Raw genomic sequence first — 20,383 nt, forward strand, 5'->3', positions numbered from 1 at the left:
CTGGGGAGTTGAGGGAAGTAAGATAGGAAACTGCTGGTTTCTATTACAAGCCTTGTAGAACAATTTGACTCTTTAAGCTACAAATAAGTGATTAAAATGTTAAAATTTTAGGTCAAAAGTCAAAAAATTAATTAAAATATAATTAAATAGAAAATACTGAATTACCAAGGCAACCTGTCTTTATGTGTTTATTTATATACCACATTGTGTATGGCTATACATAGGTAATATATATGTAATACAAGCTCTTTTAAAACAGGTAAGCATGAATATTTATGTATACATGTATGCGTGCATGCTCAGTTGTGTCTGACCCTTCATGACCCCATGGACTGTAGCCCACCAGGCTCCTCTGTCCATGGGATTCTCCAGGCAAGAATACTGGAGTGGGTTGCCATTTCCTCCTCTGGGGGATCTTTCCAACCCAGAGATTGAACTCACATTTTCTGCATTGGCAGGTGGGTTCTTTACCACTGAGCTACCTAGGAAGCCCAAATAGATTGGCAGACAATTAGAAAAAGCATAAGGATAAATCAGGCTAACTATATCTCCATACTATTACTAGTTGACAGCTCTGTGGGGGTTTTTGTGTGTTTTTTTTTACTTTCTACAGCATTGATTTCTTTGTTGCTTGAAATTTTATACCACAATTACTTTTGTATATGGGAAAAATTAAATTCAGAAAAAACTGAGGTGAGAAAATGTGTCTCCTCATTTACATTTCATCTGTCTTAGACAGTGGATGGCCCATGCAGTCTTGGGTGTCTGCCCTGCCTCCTCACACTCACATCTAAGATTTAACACTGGAATTTTTTTTTTATCCCATTTTGACTAGAGCCTAATTCTGGTTTGATCTCAGGAATAATATGAGTTTCAATTTCTCACCTCCACTTCATTTAATAAATACTTTGGAAGAGAACTCTGCAGTTTGGTGAAGCATTTCCAGTTCAAAGTTGTACTTCTAACGAGGCATTCTGTGGTATATATCATTGAAGTTAAAGTCTTAGTCACTCAGCTGTGTCCCAACTCTTTGCGACCCCATGGACTGTAGCCTGCAAGGCTACTCTGTCCATGGAATTCTCCAGGCAAAAATACTGGAGTGGGTAGCCATTCCCTTCTCCAGGGGATCTTCCTGACCCAGGGATCGAACCTGAATCTCCCACATTGCAAGTCAATTCTTTATGGCTTTATAATATGTAGAATTTCTAGTTACAGAGCTTCTACAACTAATGGTTCCCAATATGAGATATTTTACTTCCGAAAGAGTTACATTATTTTGTACCCATCACAATACTACCAGTTTAGGCAAGAATCATCAGCGGATGCTTAAAATCACTGAGAGTACAATTTGGGAGGAACAGGATACTCATGCACTCTCAGAGAATTGCATCACAGGTTATTAAGTACAAAGAGAAAGTGAAATTTTTGATGTGGGCCTGTCTGGCAGGCAATGACTTAACCAAATGATTCAACCTCACATCACCAATAATGACACCAAGACCTTCATCTCAGCCTCACATCACCAATAATGAGACCAACAGCATCATCTGCCTTCTGCTGCCATGCACTAGAACACAGCATCCCTTAGAATGTGTTCCTGCTAAAAATGTTTAATCTGAATGTAAAATGAGGAGACAGACACATCCAAACTGAGGACCATCATACAAAACAACTAGACCAAGAGCTTTGGGAAATGGAATATTTCCTGCCATATCAGTAAACAAGGATGTCACGGTCATCAGTGATTGCAGCCCACCAGCATGAGCCACTGAGCCCCAAGGGCACTCAGGAAGGAGAACCCCTTCTGTCTAACAGCCATCACTCTACAGCCACTCCCTACAGTGAGCCCTTCGGAAAGGAAGCTCAGGATGTGAAAACAGGGTACTGGCCCTGGATAGAAGAGGTGCACACAAAAGGAACGATTTCAGTGAGCCCAGACTCTTACATCTTCTTGTGCATAGAAAAGCACTAAATTCCTTAACTTGGGTTATCTGGAGTGGATAACCATTCCCTTCTTCAGGGAATCTTCCCAACCCAGTTATCGAACCTAGGTCTCCCATATCACATGAAGATTCTTCACCATCTGAATCACAAGGGAAGCCCCTGGTTTTCTTTAATTAACAATAACAATAATCTTTTGACATTCAGACTACCTGCCCTTTGTTGCAAAACTTCTATATAACCTGGCTTCTCTCCCCCCACCACCAGTAGTTCTCTCAGGGTTACTTGAGATGCTACTTCCTGGGTTTAAGTCCTACAAATTTCTGCTGAATAAAACATAACTCAGCATAACTCTCATGGCTATTTTTTGTTGACAGCTTCAAAACATCAATGTCATGAAAGGCATAAGGAAGCTGAGGAAATTTCCAGATTAAAAATGACCAGAGACATGACCACAAAATACATGATTCTAGACGGAATTTTGGACTTAAAAAGAAAAAAAAAGCTGAAAGTACATTATTAAGACAATAAGAAAATTTTGAATACAGACTGTATATTGGATCACAGCCTTCTATCAATGAAAATTTCTTAAAGATAGATCATTTTAATATGGCTACAGAGGAGAATGTCCTCAGGTTTTTAGCAAAATGCTTAAATATTGCCAGGAAAAAAAAGTGCTACATGACTATCCTCACTTATTTGTTTAAAACAATACAGAATAATACAAGCAAAAAGTGTAAACTCATTCAATGTTACTTCAGCAACCATACATTGCCAATTACTGTTGTAGGCACTGGGGATACAAATGGAGCACAAACATGCCAGATGTCTGCTTTCATCAACTTGTATTGATAGAAAGCTATGATCCAATATACAGGAGGAGAAAAAAGCAACCACAGTAAGTAGTGTGAAATGGAGTAATTTCCTGCCGTATCAGTAAACAAGGATGTCACAGCCATCAGTGATTTCAGACCTCCAAATGTGAATTTCTGAGCCCAGAGGGCACCCAAAGGGGAGGACAATGCCTGCAATCCAGCAGCTGTCAGCTGCCACCACTCTCTATGGTAAGCAAGGAACTAAAGATGTAAGAAAATCAGGAAGCAAGATACTGGCCCCGGATAGGTGAATTCATATGAAAGAAATTATTTCAGTAAGCCAGATGCTTGCATCTTTCCATACATAGAAAGATACACATTCCTTAACTTGAGATATCTGGTTTTCCTTAATTAACAATACTCTTTGATTTTCAGACTACCTGTCCCCCTCGGTTGCAGACTTCTATATAACCCAACTCCTTCCCCCCTCCTTGGAGCAGTTTCTCAGGGCTACTTGAGATGCTGCTTCCTGGGCTTGAAGTCCTAAGAATTTCCCCACAACTCTTTACTTCCAGGTTGTGACTATACTTTTAAGTCGACAGTGGTAATGTGGTAGGCTACCTAGATACCCGCTTCAGGACCGAGACATTCATCCCACCCAGTTTCTGGTTCACACCGCCACTTTCTGGTTCAATCCTTTGGGAACTGCTCCTGCCTGCATGGAATTGCCTGGTCCAAGGTTCTATCTCCCCAGCTGGAGGCAGCTCACATCCAGGGATGCGTCTAAATGGAGCTACAGCAGCTCAAGCCCACATCCCAGCTTAGGAGATCTTGGAAGAGCCATCCCAGCTTGGAGCTGCCTGGAACTGCTTCTCTCATTCCCTTATAGGTTTTGTTTCTGAGATCACACCTGCATTAACTTCCTGCACTCAAACTGCTCTCTCGGAGTCTATTTCCTGGAGAACCTGATCCAAGATGCTAACCAAACTACTCTACAGAATGTAAGCCTGAGAATATAAGTATGGAATGAGATAGGGTCAAGTAAGGACCAGGTGGAGTCAGTCTTGATATCTCAGGTGGAGCCCTGGACCAATCTGATAACAAGAAACCATATTCCCCAAAACAAAACAAAAAATAATTTTGCTCCAGTTATAACCTATCTAATCTTATGTCCCTTCCTGGTGTCTGCCATCATTTTCAAATTAGAAATATTTGGCTAAAGTCATTGGACTGTCTTTTCACTTGATTTTTAAGAATTTTTGCTTGGTTGGAAAGAGAAAGCCAGAGGCAGAGTCTGAGTCAAGCTTAAGGAACACACACAAAAAGCAAATCTTCCTTGACCACCCTCCCCCAGCCTCTCCTCCTCCTCTTACTATTTTTAAATGAGAGGACAAAGCAGGCTAGCCTTGGCAAGTGGTTCTCGATAATGGGTCGGCCAAAGTACCACCCACCTACCCTCACTCTGTTTATGGCTTTCGGTTAAAAAAAAAGCCAATTAGGCATTGTGAGTGCTGAATTCTGACAGGTCCCACTCTCTCCATTTCCATAATGACCAAGCCTGGGGCGCTGGAGAGGCACAGTAGTCACTTGTTTGGGAAGACATCCCTCTCCTTATACAAGGTTATTACACCTTGTGGCAGTTACAGGCAGAAGAAAACGACGGTGCTAATAAGTGTGTGGTAGATTTGGCGCTCTGCGTCAGCACTGCCGAGTGTGCTGCCTCTTGATGCCACGTTCACTTTGGTGGAAAGAAATCCCTAGATGGGCTGTCCCACGTGGGCTCTCAGTCCCCTCTCAGTGCTCTCCTCCGCACTGATACTGAGCTAAGTTTTCTTGTTGTTGTTCAGTAACTCCATTGCGTGCAACCTTTGCGACCCCGTGGACTGCAACACACCAGACTTCCCTGTCCTTCACTATTTCCCAGAGTTTGCTCAAACTCCTGTCCCTCGAGTCAGTGATGCCATCCAACCATCTCATTCTCTGTTGTCCCTTTTCCTCCTGCCCTCAATCTTTCCCAGCCTCAGGGTCTTTTCCAGTGAGTCAGCTCTTTGCATCAGGTGGCTAAAGTACTGGAGCTTCCGCATCAATCCTTCCAATGAATATTCAGGGTTGATTTCCTTCAGGATTGACTGGTTGGATCTCCTCGCTGTCCAAGGGTTTGGATGCTGGCAGCTACTTTTTTGATACATACCTGCAGAAAAGGGCAGCAGCATTTCAATTCAGTGTATTTGGAAGAATGAAGGCATCCCGATGGGCAAATCAGTATCTACCACCTTCAGGTTGGTAATGGTTTTCTTCTAAGATGAGCGTGGTAACTTGGGAACAAGAGGCTTGCCTGGAACCCCAGCCGGTTTTCTGGGTGACAGATTCAAATTTCCCAGGAAAGTCATTCAGGGGCTCCTAGAGCTCATTCCCTTTTCTGCAGCATGAGCAAAGTGTCCCTGGAAGTTCTTGATCACGAGGACAAGCTGAGGCTTAGAGGAGATCGCTCTGGAAATGACTCTCCTGTAGAAACTGTAGTGTGCATCACTTGGGTGTTTAGGCAGCAGAGCTCCAGAATTAGACCCTCCAGAAGGCATGTGGCTTTTTGCCATATTCTCAAGGAGCCATCCAGGGTGGTTCTGTATCCTCCGTCAGAGTGGCTTAAAACTGACCCTGGTTGTTCTTCATTTTGTTACGGTAGGAAAATAATGCAGTGAGATGATCTGAAAATTTTCTAAATATGACCACAAATTTCCTTAATTGGTGTTTTTTTTTAATATTTATCTATTTATTTGGCTGCATCAAGTCTTTGTTGCGACACAGGGGATCTTCGATCTTCTCTGGAGCATGTGAGATCTTCTTGTTGCAGCAGGCAGTCTTTTTAGTTGCAGCACCAGGGATCTAGCTCCCCCACCAGGGGTTAAACCCGGGCCCTCTGCATGGGGAGCACAAGGTCTTAACCACTGGACCACTAGGGAATCTCCTAGTGTAGTTCAGTGAGAAACTCCGAACAGTGAGGACTCAGAGCACTGCAGGCGTGATCGCAGGGATGTAGACACCGGGACATTTTCTCACTATCCTTCAGTTCACAAGAAATTCTCATCTGTTTGAGGCATATTAAAGTTTTGTCCAGTTTGAAGGCAGAGGCGGTGTTAAATGATTTTTTTTAAATTGTGGTAAAAACACATAACATAAAATTTACCATTTTATCTATTTTTAAGTGTACATTAGTAAGTACATTCACACTGTTAGGCAACCAATCTCCAGAACTTTTTCATCTTGCAAAACAGAAGCTCTGTACCCATTAAGTGACAATTTCCCATTGCTCCCTCCCCTAGACTCTGGAAACCACCATTCTATTTTTTTGTCTATGAATGTGACTACTCTAGGTACCTCATATAACTGGAATCATACAATATTTGTGTCTTTTTGTGACCGGTTCATTTTACTTGGGGGCTTCCCAGGTGGCTCAGCAGTAGAAAATCCACCTGCCAACGCAGGAGACATGGGTTTGATCCCTGAGTCAGGAAGACCCCCTGAAGCAGGAAATGGCAACCTCCTTCTTCTGTATCTGGGGTTGCAAGAGAGTCAGACATGACTCCGTGACTAAACAACAACAACTACACTTCATGTAGCACAACATCCTCAAGGTTCATCCAGGCTGTAGCAGGACATACCATGATTTTTAAATCTCTTCCCAAATGACTGAGCAGTGGAGGACGTAGTACTGGTCACCTCAACAACAGAATCCAGGGTCTAAGATGGATCATAAAGTCTGCTTTCCTCTAAGGGACAGAACCTCTCACCATAACACTCATGTGCTTGGCACTTGGCTAACACCTGAATTATTAGAGGATGAATAGTCTTTGAATGGTTTCTTAGATTTACCTGGACAGGTGGCAAGGAAAATACAGACCCACAGGTATCAATTTGATGGAAATCCAAAGGAAAAGCAGTTCCACTGATATTTTAATTATTTTCAATCTCCTCCTAGGATAGAGAAGGCTTTTGGCAAATCCAGAAAACTTCAAATGAGCACTGAGTTCAGGGCAGTGCCTGAAATAAGTTTAAATCTTCAAATCATAACAGATTTTTAAGATAGTTTTATTTTCATTTATTCACTTCCGGTTGCACCGGGTCTTCGTTGCTCTGCGGGCTCTTCTCCAGTTGTGGCGGGCGGTGCGGGGTCAGCGGGTGGGCGTGGGGGAGCGGGGATGGCTATTCTGTAGCAGCAGTGCAGAGGCTTCTCATTACGACGGCTTCTCCTGTTGCACAGCACGGGCTCTGGGGTTCACAGGCTTCTGCAGTCGCAGTGCTCAGGCTCTAGAGCACAAGTTCAGTAATTGTGGTGCATGGGCTTAAGTCTTTCTGCGGCAGGTGGGATCTTCCCGGACAAGGGATGGAAACCGCGTGTCTGCGTTGGCAGGCGGATTCTTTACCACTGAGCCCCCAGGGAAGCCCCACAGTGGATTTCAGTTCCTTTGTACATTTGCTTGAAATGTTTGATTTATTTTTAATTAATTTGGCTGTGCCGGGTCTTAGTTCCGGCATGCGGTATCTTCAGCCTTCATTGTGGCATATGGGATCTTCAGCTATGGGGATCTACAGCATGTAGGATCTAGTTCCCCGACCAGAGATTGAACCCGGGCCCCCTGCATTGGGATTGGGAGTGCAGAGTCTTGGCCACTGGACCACCAGGGAAGTCATTGGTGATACAGTTTTAAAAATTCCTCTGCAACAAATGACCCTGTACAGGAAAAGCCTCACATCCCAGCAACAGCCAATCTTTTTAGGTTAAGGGCAAGGAGGAGCTGAGCTGTGACTGCACTGTTTTATAATCTCCCCTTACTCCCTCGCACTTCAAACACTGCACCACTACCCTCTTCCTACCTCCAGATCTAGCACATTTCCTCCTCCAAGCTTTACAGTGTGGAGTGGAAGAACCTCAGCTTTAGAATCAACCCAAGCTGGGTCAGTGTGCTGGCCCTGGCATTTATATATTAGCTTGTAATTTTGAGCAAGTTATTTCACTTCTGCAGGTCTCATTTTTCTTACCTGTAAACTGGGACTAACAGAACTCACAGGCTTGCTGCCAGAAAGAAGTGAGATGTTGTTCAGTCCCTTGGTCGTCTCCAATTCTTTGCAACCCCATGGACTGCAACACACCAGGCTTCCCTGTCCTTCACCATCTCCCAGAGTTTGCTCAAACTCATGTCCGTTGAGTCGATGATGCCATCCAACCATCTCATCCTCTGTTGCCCCTTTCTCCTCCTGCCCTCAACCTTTCCCAGCATCAGGGTCTTTTCCAATGAGTCGGCTCTTCTCATCGGTGGCCAAAGTATTGGAGCTTCAGCTTCAGCATCAGTCCTTCCAATGAATATTCAGGGATTTCTTTAGGATTGACTGATTTGATCTACTTGCTGTCCAAAGGACTCCCAAGAGTCTCCTCCAGCACCACAGTTTGAAAGCATCAATTCTTTGGTGCTCTGCCTTCTTTAGAGTCCAACTTTCATATCCTTACATGACTACTGGAAAAATGAGATGGTGCGTGTGGAAAGTCTGGCTCTTAAAAAGCTACTGAAGCTACATAGCACAGGGAACTCTACTTGATACTTGTAATATCCTATATGGGAAAAGTCTCTAAAAAAAGAGTGGGTATTTGTCTAACTGATTAACTTTGCTCTACACCTGAAACGAACACAACACTGTAAATCACTATACTCCAGTAAAAAATTTTTTTAAAAAGAAAATGGAAAAAAAAAGCCATTCAATATACAACTGTCCATACCTCCTACGTTCCTGAAAAAGCAAACTAGGATAAAGAATGGGCTATCCTCTGCACATAGGAGGGACACACAGACATGCCCCGGCTCAGAGCAATGCCACTCTGTGAGACTGAAATTTGCTGGACACCAATTAACCAACCTTTAGTTATCTTTTAAATATTTACTTGCTTTAATTTTTAAAATTTAAAATTTTTTTATTTTTATCAAAGTATAGTTGATCTACAATGTTGTGCCAATCTCTGTCATACAGCAAAGTGCCCCAATTTTACACATATATACACTCTTTTTTTAAACTACTCCTTTCCATTATGGTCTGTCCCAGGAGACTGGATGTAGTTCCCTGTGCTATACAGTAGGATATTTATCCATTCTAAATGTAATAGTTTGTATCTACCAATCCCAAATTTCAGGTCCATCCCTCTCCCAGACCGTGCCCCACTCGGCAACCATAAATCTGATTTCTATGTCTGTGAGTCTGCTTCTGTTGTGTGTTTGTTTTATTTTTTTGCCATACCACATGGCTTGCGGGATCTTAGTTTCCTGACCAGGGAGGAAACCCAAGCCCCCTGCAGTGGAAGTATGCAGTCTGAACTACTGGACCACCAGGGAAATCCCTGTCTCTGTTTTGTCCATTATTTACCTGCTTTTCTAAAAGATAAACTAGAATAGAAAGCCCAACACTATGCCAGTATATAAATATACATATACATGGATATTGGGGTCAAATATAGATGTATTGATGAAAATGAATGGGAGAGAAAAGAGTTTTATTTGAGCCAAACTAAAGACTATAGCCCAGCACGCAACCTCTCATATAACTTTGAGGACCTGCTCCAGAGAAGCATGGTTTTGGACACAGTTTCACATCTTGTTAGAACAAAGAACATCAAACAATTCAGGAATATATCCCTTTGAGGTTTCAAAAAAAATAAAAATGTTCAGCATGTACACAGAGAGGCAGTATGGCTTTGGCACCTGGGAAGGGTGTCTTATCATCAAAGGAGCACCAGCATGCGTGTCTGCAAAGGGAAGCATTTAATCTTTATTTTTAACATGGACATTTTTTACTTCTGATCAATGTACCCTTTTCTTTAATAATTAAAGCATTTGTACAATGTGTGTTTGATAAGCCATAAACAAACTGATTTAGTTAGCACAAAATTCAAGTTAACTTATGTATAAACCAGAATGACTTTCTCATACCTCAAACCTCAATCTGTGAAAATTTTTTTCATCAGATGGACATCTGAGGTTGCAGTAGTGCTGAAGTTTAATTAAAAATTAAGGTGAGACTTCTCTGAAATGATCAGGGGCCCTTGGGTTCTCAGACTTAGTGTGAAAAATATGATTCTATTCACAGACATTGGATCAGCTTGCCTGCCTCCATCACCACCCCCTGACCCAATCCATTCTATCCCACACATCACTGCCTATTCATCTTCCTCCGTGCTTCACCCTCTTCTTCTCCTGCTAAAAATCCTCAGTTCCAATGGGATACCCACCCGAGTTCCTCACCACAGCTAATGTTATATCATGGCGCATTACCAGATTCTTGATTTAGCACACACAACCCTTCCTGCCAAAAACCCTCCTCCTCTTCTCCATTTATCTGTCATCAAAGCCTTCCTTGCTTGGTCCCTGAATGGTGTTTCCATCAGGTGGCACCCTGAAACTCCTTTGCTACTGAAATCAAATGGGGATGATTGTCCTTATCTTTGTGTTTGCATCTAGTCTCCCCAACTAAATAATAAATTTCTAAAGTGCAGAAATTTTTTCTGTTCTAGACATGCATTTGCATCCTCAGTGACTTGCATACTGTGTGTATAGCGGCATTTTGTGACAATATAAAGTGGATTTGTGTGCACCTTTTTAAGAATCTCATCAATTACATATAAAGGTTCACATGCACTGACATTTAATTCACACAAAGGAAGGGGAGAAAGGCAAGGATAGAATGTAATTGTGACCAGTATTTAGAGCTAAGAATCTGATCAGTGTATCCAGGGTTTGTTGAAAATCTGCTGTTACCATGTGCTTGTCAGGATTCTTCTGTGATAATGTAACAGTGCAGCAAACTTTCAGCAACATGCAAGGAATATGGCCTACTTGGTTTTGCCCATAGTGAGTTACAGAACTTTGTCTGAAAGAATTCACCTTCACAGAGATATATAACTATCTATATACATATATATATAGAACTCTCTCTATATATATATCTATATAAATAAATATATATTTGTTGTTGTTTAGTCGCTAAGTTGTGTCCAACTCTTTTGCACCCCCATGGACTGTAGCCTGCTGGGCGCCCCTGTCCATGGGATTTCCCAGGCAAGAATACTGTATACTGCAGTGGGTTGCCATTTCCTTCTCCAGGGGATCTTTCTGATCCAGGGATCAACACACATCTCCTGCATTACAGGCAGATTCTTTACCGCTGAGTCACCAGAGAAGCCCCATGTATATATATTGTTTCCCTGGTAGCTCAGATGGTAAAGAATCTGCCTATAATGCAGGAGAGGTAGGTTCGATCTCTGGGTCAGGAAGATCCCCTGGAGAAGGAAATGGCAACCCATTCCAGTATTCTTGCCTGGAAAATTCCATGGGCCGAGAAGACTGGCGGGCTACAGTCCATGGGGTTGCAAAGAGTCGGACTCAACTGAGTTACTAACACATACACACACACACATATATATGGACTGGATGAATTCCAGTTGAACTATTTCAAATCCTAAAAGATGATGCTGTGAAAGTGCTGCACTCAATATGCCAGCAAATTTGGAAAACTCAGCAGTGGCCACAGGACTGGAAAAGGTCAGTTTTCATTCCAATTCCAAAGAAAGGCAAAGACAAAGAATGTTCAAACCACCGCAGAACTGCACTCATCTCACATGCTAGCAAAGTAATGTTCAAAATTCTCCAAGCCAGGCTTCAATGGTACGTGAACCATGAACTTCCAGATGTTCAAGCTGGATTTAGAAGAGGCAGAGGAACCAGAGATCAAATTGCCAACATCTACTAGATCATCAAACAGGCAAGACAGTTCCAGAAAAACATCTATTTCTGCCTTATTGACTACGCCAAAGCCTTTGACTGTATGGATCACAACAAACTGTGAAAAATTCTTCAAGAGATGGGAATAGAAGACCACCTTACCTGCCTCCTGAGAAATCTGTAAGCAGGTCAAGAAGCAACAGTTAGAACCGGACATGAAACAACAGACTGGTTCCAAACTGGGAAAAGAGTACGTCAAGGCTATATATTGTCACCCTGCTTATTTAATTTATATGCAGAGTACATCATGAGAAATGCTGGGCTGGATGAAGCAAAAGCTGGAATCAAGACTGCTGGGAGAAATATCAATAACCTCAAATACGCAGATGACACCACCCTTATGGCAGAAAGTGAAGAAGAACTAAAGAGCCTCTTGATGAAAGTGAAAGAGGAGAGTGAAAAAGTTAGCTTAAAACTCAACATTCAAAAAACTAAGATCATGGCATCCTGTCCTATCACTTCATAGCAAATAGATGGGGAAACAATGGAAACAGTGACAGACTTTATTTTCTTGGGCTCCAAATCACTGTAGATGGTGACTGCAGCCATGAAATTAAAAAACGCTTGCTCCTTGGAAGAAGAGCTATGACCAACCTAGACAGCATATTAAAAAGTAGAGACATTACATTGTGAACAGTTCAGTCGCTCAGTCGTGTCCGACTCTTTGTGACCCCATGGACTGCAGCATGCCAGACCTCCCTTGCCATCAACAACTCCCAGAGTTCACTCAAACTCATGTCCATTGAGTCAGTGATGCCATCCAACCATCTCATCCTCTGTTGTCCCCTTCTCTTCCCACCTTCAATCTTTCCCAGCATCAGGGTATTTTCCAATGAGTCAGTTCTTCACATCAGGTGGCCAAAGTACTGGAGTTTCAGCTTCAGCATCAGTCCTTCCAATGAATATTCAGGACTGATTTCCCTTAGGATGGACTGGTTGGATCTCCTTGCAGTCCAAGGGACTCTCAAGAGTCTTCTCCAACACCACAGTTCAAAAGCATCAATTCTTTGGTGCTCAGATTTCTTTATAGTCCAACTCTCACATCCATATATGACTACTGGCAAAATCATAGCTTTGACTAGATGGACCTTTGTTGGCAAAGTAATGTCTCCACTTTTTAATATGCTGTCTAGTTTGGTCATAACTTTTCTTCCAAGGAGCAAGTGTCTTTTAATTTCTTTTATATTCTTATTTTCATACTAAGTTTTCAAAGTCCTGTGTATTTTTTTCCATTCACAGCTGGTGGGTGCTAGAGCCAGCCCACACACTTTGTTGACAAAGGTCCATAAAGTTAAAGATATGGTTTTTCCAGTAGTCATGTGAGAGTTGGACTATAAAGAAAGTTGAGTGCCGAAGAATTGATGCTTTTGAACTGTGGTCTTGGAGAAGACTCTTGAGAGACCCTTGGACTGCAAGGATATCCAACCAGTCCATCCTAATGGAAATCAGTTCTGAATATTCATTGGAAAGACTGATGCTGAAACTGAAACTCCAATACATTGGCCACCTGATGTGACTCATTGGAAAAGACCCTGATGCTGGGAAAGATTGAAGGCAGGAGAAAGGGATATCAGAGGGTAAGATGGTTGGATGGCATCACTGACTTAATGGACATGAGTTTGAGCAAGCTCCAGGAGTTGGTGATGGACAGGGAAGCCTGGTGTGCTGCAGTCCATGGGGTCGAAAAGAGTCGGACACGACTGGGCAGTTGAACTGAACTGATGGACCAGATGAAAAGAAAGAAAGGAGTTGACCCACACTTTGAGATTAGCATTCTATATGATTTTCTCTATAGCTAATTTAGTCATAAATAGATGCAACTGTAAATACTAGAATGTATAAAAGGTTCTGAAATAGAATTCCAGTTCCTCTATTCTGAGGAAATGGTGAGGCTCAGTGTGGTCCAGGGACCACTTTGGCTGGATTTGTTCTCTTTGCTGCCTTGCTTTTCCAAGTTCTCTCAGCATTATTCTGTGGTTTTGTGCTATTCTTTGTTGGGGCTGCAGCTTCTTTCTTTTGAAATGTAACTAGTATATTCTGAATCCTGGATGCCAGGGGATCTGAACCTATGGTTGGTAATCAGGATTGATCAAGCTAATTTGACTGACAGGTGGGCATCCCCATCATCCTTTGCCACTGTGCACACCTCTTTCCTGACACTACGACACTATTCAAGATGACTCTCCTTTAGAAACTGGCTGTTCAGTTAAAGATTCTTAATCTTAGCTCCTTAAATTCTATGTATTCATTTTAAATATAATCTATGTCTGCAAAGCCTTTACTTCCAGCCACTGTGGTTGGCAAGATATCAGCCACCTACTTTTCTGGTTAGCCCAGAAAAGGATTTTTTCTGTAACCTGAGTCTTACTTCATATCTTAGATCTTAATAATCTTCAGGATAATTTTCATTATGTTGCCAAAACTCAGCCTCTGTTCACTGGTACCAATAGAAACATAGAGACAGAATTTTGGGTGAAGTAAAAAGAGTAGCTTTTTTTTGCTTTGCCAGGCAAATGGGGTTAGAGCAGGCTAGTGCCCTCAAGACTGTGTGACCTACCCTGGAGGAGGTAGCAAGGAGTTTTAGAGTGTTCAAGGAGCAGGGCGTGATCAGCTCGTGGACTGTTCTCAGACTGGTTGGCATCAAGGTGAGATTTCAAGCATTGTCAACCTTCTGGTTTCAGCCAGTCTAGGGTCTATGTCCTTGCGGTTTGTAGTTTTCATCTGCAAGGGGTCTGCCTCCTATAAAAATAACTTAAGAATGTGTGTCAGGCCTTTCCCTATATTTTTCAGTGAACTGGGAGTTCCGTGATTCTGCTATGTGGCAGAATTATAGTCTAAACTGTTACCAGCTCCCCAGCCCAATAACTATTCTTTGTTTCAGCATCTTCACATTTCCCAATCACTAACTCCAGTCAACTTTTTACTTCAAAAGACAACACCACAGCGGCTTGTACATGGTTTCGATTATCTTCCTTGCCATCATGCTAGGCATATTTTTCTCTCTTTGACAAGTAGAGCTGTTTCACCCATAGCTTGCTGTTGTTGTTCAGTCACTAAGTCATGTCCGACTCTGCAACCCCATGAACTGTAGCACGTTAGGCTCCTCTGTCCTCCACTATCTCCCAGAGTTTGCTCAAATTCATGTTTAATTGAGTTGGTGATGCTATCTAACCATCTCATTCTCTGCTTCCCCCTTCTCCTTTTGCCTTCAATCTTTCCCAGCATCATGGTCTTTTCCAATGAGTCAGCTCTTCGCATCAGGTGGCCAAAGAATTGGAGCGTCAGCTTCATGTGTAGCCTACCTTCTGAAAAATGCTTCCCCTTTTGGTGCATACTGATCCCTGTGGCTCCCCTCCCCCTCACTTTCTAGGTCAGATCTTCTTTAATCCCCACAAACTTAGCATTAAACCCAGTCTCCTGACAGTAGTAGATCAGAGCTGTAACTGCCTCATGTGGGCTCCAATAGCACAATCTTATACACACAGAACTAACATGGGAAACTCAGAATCATACAAAATAAAGGCAACTAAATACTAAATTATAGGGAATAGGCTCTGCAGTAAGGGCAGGAAGACAAGAGAAAATTATAAGGGCTGGGGAAATTTTTCAAAAAGAGTGGACTTAGGAACTTATTCCAAAGATACACTGGCAAAGCTATGAAAAAATATAGGTGTCCTATAAAATACACGCTATTGGCATGGCAAAGACTAGACACAGAAAACATCGTAGGTTGAATAGCCTGTGGATCAGGTATGTATGGAATAGCAACTGTTAAAAAAAGAATGACAACCATATGTTCAACTTTGGAATGATTGTCAGGGAAGATTGTTCACTGTAAACCGCAAGATTCAGCAGAGTGTATGTAAAATACAGATAGAGGCTTCCCTGGTGGCTCAGATGGTAAAGAATCCGCCTGCAATGCAGGAGACTCAGGTTCAATCCCTGGGTTGGGAAGATCCAGGTAACATATACTAACTTTTATCTAAAAAAGGGTAGATAATACAAGTATATATGTATTTGCTTATATTTAAAATAAAAAGCAATGGAAGGACAAACAAGCAAGTAAAAAGTAATGCGTAACCTTAGGGTGATGGAGGAGACAGGAATAAAAACTAGATTTCTCTGAATGTACCTATATTAGTGATTGATTGCTACATAATAAATGATTCCCAAAATGCAGTGGATTAAAACAGCAATAAATTTTTATTATATCACATGAGTCTGGAGAGTCAGGAAGCCAGGAGAGACTTAGCTGGCTGGTTCTGGCTCTGGGTATCTCACGTGACTGTAGTCAAGATGTTGGCTTGTGTTTCAGTCACCCAAAGGCTTGCCTGGGTGAGAGGACCCACCTGTACAGTGGTTCCTCACATGGTTGCTGCCAGGAGGCCTTTGTTCCTCACCACATGGGTCTCCTCTCTCCACAGGCTGCTTGAACATCCTCCTGATATGACAACTGGCTTCCTCCAGCACAAGCTATCCAAAAAGAGCAGAGGAAACCACCATACCTTTTGTGGCTTAGTCTTGGGAGTCACGTACAGCTATTTGGGTCTCATTTCATTTGTTAGAAGCAAGATACTGAATCTAACCTACACTCAAAGGGAGGGAATTAGGATCCATCTTTGCAAGGTGTGTTAAAGAGTTTGTGTACATATGTAAAATCATCACAGTATCTAATCTTGTACATTTGAGTTTGGAATATATATATATATATATATATATATAAAATGTTTTTTATAATCATGAAAGTAAATTGAGCAATATTAAATAAGGAAACTATAATTCCTAAACATTGAGAGCAAATAAACCTAAACATATATCAAGTTGACAGTGTAAACAGAGATAGTAATTACTTCAATTATTTTAAAACAGAGTAATTTGACTATACAGTCCTAGAAGAATATATCAAAAGGATAAAAAGAATTATAAAGAAATCTTTAGCTGTTTTCAGTAGTTGTAATATTATTATTCTTAAACTATCAAGCATATTTCAGAATGTATATTATCCATATATATTTCACTAGTATATATACTACTAGTGTCATTCTGAAACTATTGTTTGTGTGTGTGTACCAGGATATATCAAACAAATAATTATGTTAATATATTTAGAATCCAAACCTTTGAGCAGAAGAGGAGAGATAAAAATATAAAACTGAATGAGTCCAGTGGAAAATTCTATAACCTTAAATTTGATTTGAATAATTAATAAGATCTTACCTTATATTTTCTTTTAAAAAACATATTTCTTTGCTCTGTTCACTGAAAAGGTCTAGAAGTCATGAATAACCACAAAATAATGAATATCCCTACACTGAGACTGTGTTCTCCAAATAGAATTTTCAACAAGGGAAATCATGCCTCCTTGTATGACTGATTTCCAGGCTGAGACAGGAAACAACAGTGAGAGCCTTGAAACACTGTTGAACTGGAAGGTAAAGCTGTCATAGACCACAGGGATTGTGTCAGAAAAATCCAGGAGCCATTTCAATAATCTTCCACTAGCCAAATATGGGATACGTGAACATAAATAGCAATAATAATTGTAGTAATAACTACTACAGTGCCACATTGAATATATTAACATCCCTGAGTTCAAAATGATACCTTAAAAAGTTAATAAATAACTAAGTTATGCCCTTTGGAAGATGTCGAGGAACCAGAACTAATTACTGGGGAAACTGTTAAGAAAACTGAAGGGAAAGAAACAAGTATTTATTCTGCTTTTTCTGTTTAGATGATAGCTCAGGAATTCCAGCTAAAATAGTTTGAGCCAAAGAAATGCTACAGCTAGAATATCACCACTCTGCAATCCCTGATGAAAAATGGATTCAATTTGGAGCTAGAGATTAAAGTTCACAGAGAGGGCATTTCGGAAGAGATGATGGATGTAAATTGCAGGACAGCTAGACGAAGCAGGAGTTCAGGAAGGTGGATGGATATCCGGAAGTGTTCTTATCTCTGCCTTTGCTGACATGGTGTCCTGCAGAAGCAGGGCCTTTGTCATGGCGCCGACACACACACAGACACACAGGCAGACACACAGACACACACACACCCCCATCCCCCTACCCCCCGCCGGCAGGTCTCATGCCTCCTGTTGTGATGCATCAGGAAGGACTCAACCTGATCACAAAATACTCTTACCAAAAAATCAAACTCGAATCTGATCTAGCCTCAGGATCCAACTGTCACCAGCAAAGTCCATTCACAATTCCTGGGAAGTAAAAATAAAATCTGGGTAATTAAATAAAAGCAAGCCCAGATGGTGCGGTGGTAAAGAGTCTGCCTGTCAACGCAGGAGATGCAAGAGATGTGGGTTTGATCCCTGGGTTGGGAAGATTCCCTGGAGGAAGAAATGGCAAAACACTCCAGTATCCTTGCCTGGAGAATTCCATGGACAGAGGAGCCTGGTGGGTTACAGTCTGTGGTGTTTAAAGAATTGGACACAACTGAACACGCATTCCCGAATAAAATAAAGTCTAACTTTTTCTTTTCCTTTGTATTTGGTCTAGTTTCACTTGTTCACAGGATGCTGTCAGAGGCCTCACACCTGGTACTTCAGACCAGAGTTCCCTGCGGGAAATGGCCGCATGAACGCTGACACCTCAGCTGGACCAACCCTGTGCAGAAGCTGCCCACAGACACTCAATTCAAGATGGCGGCTGTGAACCGTGTGCAGAGACGCTGCACCCGCACTGTCACGTGACGCGTGAGCCGCCCAGCTGTGCCCACCCCTCCCAGAACTCCGCCCCCTCAACCCTCTAAAGTGGCTCCGCCCACCACCTGTCTAGGAAGTGTGTCCTCTAGAGCATAAGCTCATACCTCTCCTTTCTCAAAGAATAAATCTTTCCTTTGCTTCTGAGTTGAACTGAGTCTCACTCTATTGACTCAAATGAGACCAGGCAGGAGGACTCTTGCTGGGACCCAACTCAGGATGGTCAGTAATACAGTGACCTGTTTACAGGAAACACAGGGGAAGGAATATTAATGACAGCACAGGGATGCAGTGCACCAAAACCAAAATATGACGAATTCTGCAGAACTCTTATATGCAGCTTCTTCAACTAATAAATTGTAAGGAAGACAATAAGGTTATAGAGGAGTCATAGATAAAAGAGACTCAAGAGACATATCAACTAAAAACAATGAATGAAACCTGTTTGAATCTTGATTCAAACAAATCAGCTTTAAGCTGCCTTATTTATTATTTATTTATTTGCATTGGAAGCTGTGAATTTATTTATTTGGTAAGTACCTGTTGAGCACCTACTCCATGCCAGGTACAAGGATACACAGAGAACAAAACAAAAAATTTCCCCGCCATCACAGCATCTGTGATTTAGTGTCTTACTTCAGAAGGGCTTCCCTGGTGGCTTAGTTGGTAAAGAATCGGGATGGAGGCACTTGTACACCTGTGGCTGATTCATGTCAGTGTATGGCAAAAACAACCACAATATTGGAAAGTAACTTAGTGATTATATATTTATTTTTGACTGCACTGGGTCTTTGTCGCTGCATGGACTTTCTCTAGTTGCAGTGAGTGGTGGCTACTCTTCATTGTGGTGCAGGGGCTTCTCATTGTGGTGGCTTCTCTTGTTGGAGAACGTGGGCTGTAGAACACATGGGCTTCTGTAGTTGTGGCTCACAGGCTCTAGAGCATGGGCTCAGCAGTTGTGGTGCACGGGGGCTTAGTTGCTCTGTGGCGTGTGGAATGTTTATGGACCAGGGATTGAACCCACGTCCCCTGCACTGGCAGGCAGATTCCTATCCACTGTATCATCAGGGAAGTCCCAAACAAGCCAAGTTTAAATATATAAATATACAGGCCTACCCTTTTTATTGTGCTTCCCTTTATGGTACTTTACAGTTATTGCGTTTTTTACAAATTGAAGGTTTGAGGCAACTTTGTGGTTGAACACATTTATTGGAACCATTTTTCCAACAGCATTTGCTCCTTTTGTGTCTCACTTTGGTAATTTTAGAGATATTTCAAAACTCTCATTACTATTAAATTTATTATGGTGATCTTTGACAATACTATTATAACTGTTTTGTGGTGTCACAAACCATGTTCATGTAATGCAGCATTTTTTTTTTTTTCTGGTCACATTGCACAGCATGCAGGATTTTAGTTCCCTGACCAAGGATTGAACCCTCATCCCCTGCATTGGAAATGCAGAGTCTTAACCACTGGACTACCAAGGAAGTCTCAACACGGCGAAATTTATTAATAAATGTCATGTGTGTTCTGCCTGCTCCACACATTGGCCCTCTCTTTAGGCCTCCGTGTCCCCTGAGGCAAAACAATACTGAACTAGACCAATTAATGGCCTTCAAGTGTTCACATGAAAGGAAGAGTTGCACTTCTCTCACTTTAAATCAAAAGCTGGAAATTATTAAACTTAATGAGGAAGACATGTTGAAAAGTGAGATAGGTCTAAAGCTAGGCCTATTGCCCCTAATGGTTAGTCAAGCTGTGAGTGCAGAAGAAAAGTTCTTTAAGGAAATTAAAAGTGCTTCTTCAGTGAACATATGAATGATATATTGACATATATCATTGACATAATGATATAATGACAACTATAGTGCTGATTTGCAGAAAGTTTCATTGGTCTGGATAGAAGATCAAACCAGTCACAACTGTCCCTTGAACCAAAGCCTTATCCAGAGCAAACAAGGCTCTAGTGCTCTTTAATTCTATGAAGACTGAGAGAAGTAAACAAGCTTCAGAAGAAAAGTTTGAAGCCAGCAAAGCTTGGTTCAAAGGTTTAGATAAAGAAGCCCGCTCCATAACATAAACATGCAAGG

The 20,383-nt window shown here is 41.8% G+C and overlaps 1 long non-coding RNA gene across 5 annotated transcripts in view; it reads left to right on the forward strand.

The window, feature by feature from the left end:
* The window catches only part of LOC122450005, a 92,498-nt gene extending 74,075 nt beyond the window's left edge, over window positions 1–18,423 (forward strand). For all 5 annotated transcript variants that reach the window (XR_006272047.1, XR_006272046.1, XR_006272049.1 and 2 more), the window contains one exon: window positions 18,088–18,423. This is a non-coding gene — a long non-coding RNA (uncharacterized LOC122450005). The remainder of the gene's footprint in view (window positions 1–18,087) is intronic.
* Window positions 18,424–20,383: the final 1,960 nt, after the last annotated feature.

Source organism: Cervus canadensis, chromosome 11, assembly GCF_019320065.1.
Source record: "Cervus canadensis isolate Bull #8, Minnesota chromosome 11, ASM1932006v1, whole genome shotgun sequence".
Taxonomy (NCBI): Eukaryota; Metazoa; Chordata; class Mammalia; order Artiodactyla; family Cervidae; genus Cervus; species Cervus canadensis.